This window comes from Micropterus dolomieu, linkage group LG09 (genome assembly GCF_021292245.1).
Source record: "Micropterus dolomieu isolate WLL.071019.BEF.003 ecotype Adirondacks linkage group LG09, ASM2129224v1, whole genome shotgun sequence".
NCBI lineage: Eukaryota > Metazoa > Chordata > Actinopteri > Centrarchiformes > Centrarchidae > Micropterus > Micropterus dolomieu.
The window spans coordinates 24,110,104-24,118,286 of NC_060158.1; the positions used below are offsets into that span (position 1 = coordinate 24,110,104).

The 8,183-nt window shown below is 41.9% G+C and overlaps 1 long non-coding RNA gene across 1 annotated transcript; it reads left to right on the forward strand.

Annotated features, from left to right (window-relative positions):
* Positions 1-889: 889 nt before the first annotated feature.
* LOC123976026 lies at positions 890-3,881 on the forward strand. The gene is made up of 3 exons (XR_006826222.1): positions 890-955; positions 1,028-1,096; positions 3,674-3,881. It is a non-coding gene; the product is annotated as an uncharacterized LOC123976026 (long non-coding RNA).
* Positions 3,882-8,183: the final 4,302 nt, after the last annotated feature.

Consider the following 8,183-nt stretch of genomic DNA (forward strand, 5'->3'; position numbering starts at 1 on the left):
ACCCCATAAGGGTATTGGGGAGTCCCCATACTACTTGATGTTTGGTCAGGAACCAAGGCTTCCGATTGACTTCCTCTTGGGGCGTGTGGAAGAACCAAGGCCGGGTGATGTGCAAGGATGGATGGCAGAGCACCATGAGAGGTTGAGTGTTGCCTTTGATTCGGCTGGTAGCAGCTGCAAGTCATCGGAAGGAGCAGCATGACCAACAGGTACGAGACTTACCGCTGAGTGTGGGACAATTGGTGTATGTGAGGGATCATGGTGCTAGGAGCCGCCATAAACTGCAAGACCTATGGAGCTCGGAGGTCCATCAAGTGGTGAGCACTTTATCAGGAGGAGCAGTTTATGCTGTGGCACCGGTGAACGCACTGCACAAAGTAAGGAATGTACATCGTGACATGTTGAAGGCTGTGGTACAGCCAGCTGAGTCTGATTCTCCTCCAACTGAATCACCATTACCCTTGGGTATGGCTCAACTTGACGAGTCATCCGAGAGTGACCTATGGGTGTCCAACACTACATCAGGTGCCCCAGCTCCTGGTCCCTCGGAACTTTCCACAGCAACTAGGCCAGATCAGGGCCTGTTGGTTCCATCTTTTCAGTCGCAGCCGCAAGTGCCGTTGTCCTTGGCCTCGGAGCAGCCCAGTACGAGTGAGCAAGCTATGCGTCGGGACGACGATACAAAAAAACAGGGGGTAGATGTGACGGGATGAGGTTTTCCCTCCCTCTTACCTGTGCACGGGAAGGCACACCAGCACACCTGGGGCTCATCATCTTTGATTGGGAGAGGTGAGACTTTTTTCTTTTTTTTTTAAATCCTTCGTGCCTCTCAGTGTTTGTATTACCGTGCGGGTGGCACTAACGAGCATTCTCTCATAGAGCCGACTTCGTTTCGGTCATGGACGCTCCCCGTGCGGATAGATGAACACTTGGGCTGCTGGCGTTGGGTGCCTCGGTAAGCTGCATGCCTCCCTGTTAAGACCCATTTGGTGTTTATCAAGATCTGACATAGTCTCATTTGTTATAGTTGGGTGCTGTGTGGCTGTGATTGCGTGCCCCCCTGCCGGGGTCTGAGGGTGGTGTGTCCTATAAAGTGGTAAGTGCCTTGTTTGCTACAATTTTACACCTGTTTTTAATAGTGTGTTTTCACATCACAGCAGGACCAAACTACAGCCTTGTGCATGCTGCTGTCGAGGCTGCTGGGTGCCACAGCTATCTAAGGGGTTAACACTCCCCAGCGTGTTTCTCCTCCCACTCTTGCTGTTCTGGATACCGGTATAGAAATTGGCTGTATACTGACACAAAAAGTGTCTGGATATATGAGAATTTCCTGGATGCACAGAACTGGTTTGGATTGATACGTCCAAGTGTTTGGAACACCCAGACATTGGCCTTGTAAATATTGGTATTAACTGGGTACATATTGCGTGTGTGTGTGTGTGTGGGGGGGGGGGGGGGGGGGGGGGGGGGGTTGTTTGGTTTTTTTGTTCTTTTTCCTTGCGATTGATTTTGATTCTTTAATTATGCATGCGGGTTTGTTTTTGAATTGGGTTTTGTTTTCTAATACCCATTACATACCTTTTTTAATAGAGTAGGTGTTGCTATTTTAATTAATTTAATATGACATGATAAATAAAATTGTATATTTTTTATAATTTTATTGTCTCTGACCCTTAATTTTTGATAAACATATCTGTGTGCTTTAAAGGTCTTGGGCCTATCCCAAGTGGCGTTGTCAGACATTTTAGCTTCTCAAGTGTCATAGGCAGCTTGCACTGCCACATTAGTAATACAAAATTGTTTGGGGTTTTTTTAACATGTAATTTTGGTTTTAAGGGAAATGTAAAGTTTTTAGTAATTCTCTGTGGGTTTGTCACTACAAGCAACCATTTTCACAAAGTGCAATCATTTGATCCATAGAAAGATATTGTTTAGAGCAGCTTTTAAAGGGAATATAATTTACAAGAACAAAAGTTCCTGAGATTAAAGTCGCAAAAATCACTTTTTTTAATTTATTCTGAATTAGCTTAATTCACAGCAAAGTCTCTAAAGTACCAATGTATATGATAAAATGGTGATAGTGGGCTACAACATTCTAATTGTTATAATGGACCTACTATACAGTTGTACTTCTAGCCTACATCTCAATCATATTACACATAAAAGGAGAATCCGTAAAATACAAAATAGAGAATTACAACACATTCTGGTCAAGTTGACACCAGATCAACCAACAAACACCTTACTCACCATCGTAGTACCGTTTAACACCAATGTAGGCAGTCAGAGTTTGTCAACCCTGAGTTTCGTTGATATCCCCGAGTTAAATCTGAGTAGGTTAAAATCCCTTCATAGTACAGGCCTTGGATGTTAAGAGATTACAACAACAAACACACTAGTTAGCATACTGTAATGTTCCTGATTATATGTATAAAAGCAGTTTAATACCTGTCCATTCTACGTTCCCTCTGTTACAGATAGAGTAATAATGGGGTGAGGCGGTGTTTTGTTTATTTAGCTCATCTGCTCTACTCCCTCTCCCGCCTCTGCTGAGACAGCCAGTGCTCCTCCCTGCCCCTCCTCCTTCCTGTCTTCAACTTGGTTTGTCTCTTCCCCTCATCATCATCCAGTTCTCCCACTGTCATAAACCACTCGGTCAGGCATTTACCCCATTCCCTTATGTCTCTCCCTCACCCTTTCAGTTTTGTATTTCCCCTTGTATCTCTGTGTCTTTTCAAGTCCTTGAGGCCATTGATTAGCCATAATTAGATTTTTTTCCCCCACCCTCTCTCTCCATTCTAGTAAATAGCCTTTTTGCCTACAGCATCAATTATGTATTCTTCAAATGAATTACCAAGATTTTCATGAAGAACAAATGGACAAGATGTGGCTCATAATATTCTCGTTTGATGGTTGGTGCAGTCTATGGGCAATTTATTGATGGTGAGCCATATTGTGTGTCTATCCTTTGGTGCACATGCATAATATGGCCTCAGAACACACACACATACACAGCATGGCTTAAGGTCACGGCCTCCCTCTATTATATTCAGTGTTGCTGTGCAGAAGCTCATTTTTCCCTTTAGATGATTACTATCTGCTCATTTGGTTCATTTAACATGTGACAAAAGGCTTTCTCAGATGAACAGCTTAAAAATACACGCACACACACACACACACACACACACACACACACACACACACACACACACACACACACACACACACACAGGATAGGGATCGGACAAAAACCAGAGGATGTCAGTCTTTGCCAGAATTTAATACTAAACAGTTTGCAACGGCTACGATACTCAGTCCAGGCCCCAGCAACAGCTCCTATGGGCCTCCTAGTTGTGTTTCTCTTATACTCATGTACACACACATCCATACATACACTGGTCATGACAAAGCTTAAGGACCTTTTATCATCTTTACATCAATTTACCAAAGAAGTTTCAATTGCAGGAAGAAGTTAAGAGAATAACTGTTATCGTAAAGGTCAGATGTTCTTTTTGAAAATGGGACGTGCTCAGAGAATTTCTATTTCAAGCAGATTTCAAAGGAAAGAAGACATACACTACAGTAGAAGGCAGCTTTGAATATCTATGCTCGCCTCTGACAGATATCTATCTCTGGATATTACCTGAGAATAATTCCTTTGTATTTCTCTCAGGAACCTGCGAGGACACCTACCCTTCCACCAGATGAGGCCCAGATTTGAAGTGGATACCAGCAGGGAGACATTTTAATGAATTTATATGCATTGGCCCAATTAGCCTCTGCACTGCAGTAATTATCACACACGCGCACACATTTATGCACTGGAAATCGGGACATCCCATTGCGCAGTTCTGACAACCCAAAGGATTGTGGGGCTTATTTTTAAGCTTGAGGAGGTCAAATGTTTCCGATTTGTTCTCTCTGCACATTAATTAGCTGGAAATCGCTTGCATGAAGAATGTGATGTGACACATGAGTGGTCTGAGATCTAATTCCTCTGATCTTACCTCCAGGGATGTGGGGGAGGGGACAGCACATTGTTAGAAAGCAAAACAGTTTGTTTTCGAACATGCGATCATCATAATCTGCTTATGTTCATGGTCAGGGTGTCAATTAAGCTTTTTCTTTCTTGAAATTGTGCTTTGTTTTTATAATTTGAAGACTGGGGGATTGGAGTGAAGTGAATACTTGGGAGGGAAGTGGGACAAAGGATAAGTAGTAGGAAGTTATTTAGGAGTACAGCCAAACATAAACCAAGTTAGTGCTAAATCAATTACATGAAAAATAGATTAGTTGATTTGACAGAAAATAAGTAATCAATCTGATAAACCAAAACAATTCTGATAAGCTGTACAATTCAACATTTTTTATATTAACAATAGGTGACGATATGTCTTGTGGAAGCAGATGCTGACAAACCCACAGACAATTATTAATTTTTTAGGATCTTTTAGCTGATTGTTTTGGTTTCCAACCTCTTTTCTGGAAAAGCTCTGACAAACCCATAGTATGCTCTCTGCCCAGCACCAAACAGCTGACAATCAAAGCTAGCAACCAGTTAGTTAACAGAGTGGAGCATCAACAGCTAAAGGCTTTCAGGTAAAAAAAAAAGATTTTCTTTTCTCAAGAGCTGTTGGAGACCAGAAACATGACGTTGCTCTGTGTATAGGGCTGCCACCAATTTGTTTGACATCTCATTTTATAGAGTCAATGATAAATGAAAACGTACCCCTACTTTCGTAACTAGATTGCAAAAAATAAATAAATTAAATTAAACAATAAATAAAAAGGCTTGCAGCCAAACATGCAAACAACACACTGAAAGAAAGAGAAGAGCACGCCTTTTTCTCCTCATGTGCCTGCACCATAGACTGTATAATAAAGGCAGAGTACACGCGTGATTTTGGTCCTCACCAGCATACCTCACTTACATCCGCAATGACCTAAACGATATCAGAAATGCTCACGCACACCTTTCCATCTGAAGTTCTTTTGGGGGTTTCCGCACGTCAGCGGACTACGAGACGGCTCCCCCACCCAGAGTCTCGACTCCACCGGTTCCCGCACACCTTCTCGCCAGCAGGCACTGGTCTCTTCCCCCATCCCTACATCCCTCAGCCCAACCTCTGGGCTCTCAATCCGTTCTTTTCGTACAATCTATCTCGGCTCCATTACAAGCAATAAACCATTTTAAATCTTCTATGTTCGTAGGCATGGTCTTTGTTAGTGAATAATCATTGGAACTTAGCTTTACATCTTTTTTTTCTAAGAGACCAAAGTGTGAAATTAAGGGAAGGACTTGTCTTTTTTTTGCTTCATCAATGGTGGAAGAGCAGATCATTCAATCACCATTTGAGCACTGAATTAAAGTAAACTTTAAAGATCTGAGAGTTGGGGAAATGCCGCTGCTGTTGTCCAGCTCCATTTCCATCATTCTGCACAATGGTGACAGTTCCAGGCAGATGTTCTGTATACAGTAACCAGCTGGATACTGTTAAAAAATTAATGATTTAGAGAAAGTAAATAAAGGGAAATGCTGTACATACAGGAAGAAGGGAAGATGTCTGTGTGAGTCAAAGCAAACACGAGAGGACAGAGTCAGGGAGGCGACGACTAGACTGGCTGACTGGCCTTTGGCATCTCACACTTTAATTAAAATAGATTGGAGACGGAGAGAAAGAGGGAGAAAGAGGAGGGGACTGTTACCGCGGAAACCAAGTTTGGGTAGATTGAGATCTTGAGTCATCTTAAAGGGACGTACAGAGGGCCGTATACAGTATTTTCTACATTCCCTTACACTTTTGTTTGTTTGTTTTAATTTAATAAAGTAAAATTATTGTAATAAATATTTTAGTGGGTGTTATGTGAAAATGAAAATATAATAAATAAAATCACGCTTGGTTTTTCACATAAAAATACTAATAATAATGTGTGTGTGTGTGTGTGTGTGTGTGTGTGTGTGTGTGTAAGAATATGCATGTGTGAGAGTGTGTAAATGCTCACCAGTGTGCACATTTCAGATTACATTACATTCACAGCTCTGTGGCCCTGTGTTTGTGTACATGCATGCACCTGATTGCAGACACTGAAGTGATGGTCCTTCTAACTGTAACATGCCACTGATACAGACCACAGTGCTGCTTGGCAGAAGCTCCTCAGCCCCCCTGTGGAGTACTGGAGGGAGGCTGGGAGCAGTTCATCACTCACACAGGATGGGGGTGATTACTTGGCTACTGTATTCTGGGTCCTGGATCTAAATATAGAAGTGCTGTCGCGCTGGGGAAGGGTCGGCTGCCAGGAAGATGGTGATAAAAGCATGTGGTCATCATTAGCTGCGTTTACATGGACCACCCTAATATTCCACTGATAGTATAATAGCCCAATCAAAATAAATATGCCTATATACACACACATATATATATATATATATACATATATTAGCACCTAATAATCATGTAAACACTTAATCCAATCTTTGGTTGGAATAATATATTTACACTGCACGTGTTTGGCCCACAACATTAAATGTTTCCAGGAGGGCCAGAAACATAGAGGTAGTCAAACACAACTGGTCTGTGGCTGACTAATGATTTTGTTAACAGACTTAAGAATAGTTAATCGCCTCAATGGTCGAAAATCTCGAAAACAACAAGTTAGTCAAACAAGTGTTTTTTCCAAAGCATGAACAAAACCAGAACACAAACGTCATTTCTACCCCCACCCTAACTGAGCTGGGGTATACAGTAGATACTGTACGTCCTGCTCTGGAGTCAGGCGAGGGGAGCTTATGTCCTCCTTTATCAGCCAGTCGAGAAGGGGGTACGCAGAGTCAGCAACAATAGGAGATTGATGTCCTCTCCTTCTATGTTCTTAAAACACTATATAAAAGGAGAATGAGGACAAAAGACTATCACACAAGTTAAGTGAGAGATGAGAATAAGTGAATCTCTAAGTCAAAGACATAAACAGTGCAGGAGTTAAAGTATACTAACTTGGAGGGCAAAATTTTATTGAAAGCTGAACTGTAGTCAGTAGTTTGTTTCTTTCATTCTGAAGCCTCGAGTTTGGCATTTCGCCCGTCCACCTTTGCATTGGCTTCAATTTTCAGACCCAGAGGTTCCTGCTTGGTTGTGATGTGAGAGTTTGACTGGAATAAAGATGATGATGCCAGAAGGATTCAAGAAGTTAAGAGCTACTAGTTTCAAGTGCATTTTACAAGACTGTTTTTATATGCTGGGACTTGCTAACCAACCTGAATGGAAAATTGCAGAATTTAGTGTTCACATGAGTGAAACTCAAGAGTGTTTTCAAGAGTGTGTAACAAACACAGATAAGTACTGATAAGTAGGGGAAAACTCTGTGTACTGTGTACAGATACATTTGACACAGACATTTCTTTTCAATACCTGACAGAATAGCTCATTCAAACATGCCATGATGACCACTAACTGTACAGCAAAATAATCAGCACTTCTCTGTTTGAAGGGCCATCAAGAGAACTGTTCCCACAGGTTGTGGGATGAGTGAAGCTTCCACTGCAGTTTGTGTAATCTGTTGCTAGTGGGTGCAGCTGGGAGCAGAAGAGGCTGAGTGATCCTGGCTGTTGCCTGGTAGGTTTCTAACAACATGTCTGGTATGTTATTAACTCTGCAACAAACACCTTGCAAACTGAGGATGCTGTACTGTATTTGGTACACAGGTCATCTTTGTCTCCCAGACCTCATTTGCTTCAGTTACCCAAAGATCTCTCTCATAATGTGTTTAAGTCAAGCAGGAAGCTTCCAGTCTGAGAAGTGACGCTAACGCGGAAGTCCCTTAAACCTGCATTCTATCGAATGGCCAGCAGGGAGTCACTCCTCTGGTTGCACAAAGAAGTCCGGTTCCATTAGAAATAACAGTAAAATTATCCTACTTCTCACCTGATTTATTACCTCAGTAAACACTTTCCTAATGAGTTTATGATCTCAATCACTTGTTTCACGTCTTCTTCAATACAACATGATGTTTATTTAATACATTATGGTCCCATTTAGAGGAAAATACACCATAAAGAAGAGTATGCTTCAGGGCGGGAGAATCTGTAATTGACAAATTGTTAAAATGGCGACCTGTCATCCAGGCCAGAGTGACTCGTACCCTGTGTAAATTTAACCAGCGCCCTTGAAAAAGCTTATTAGGAGTTG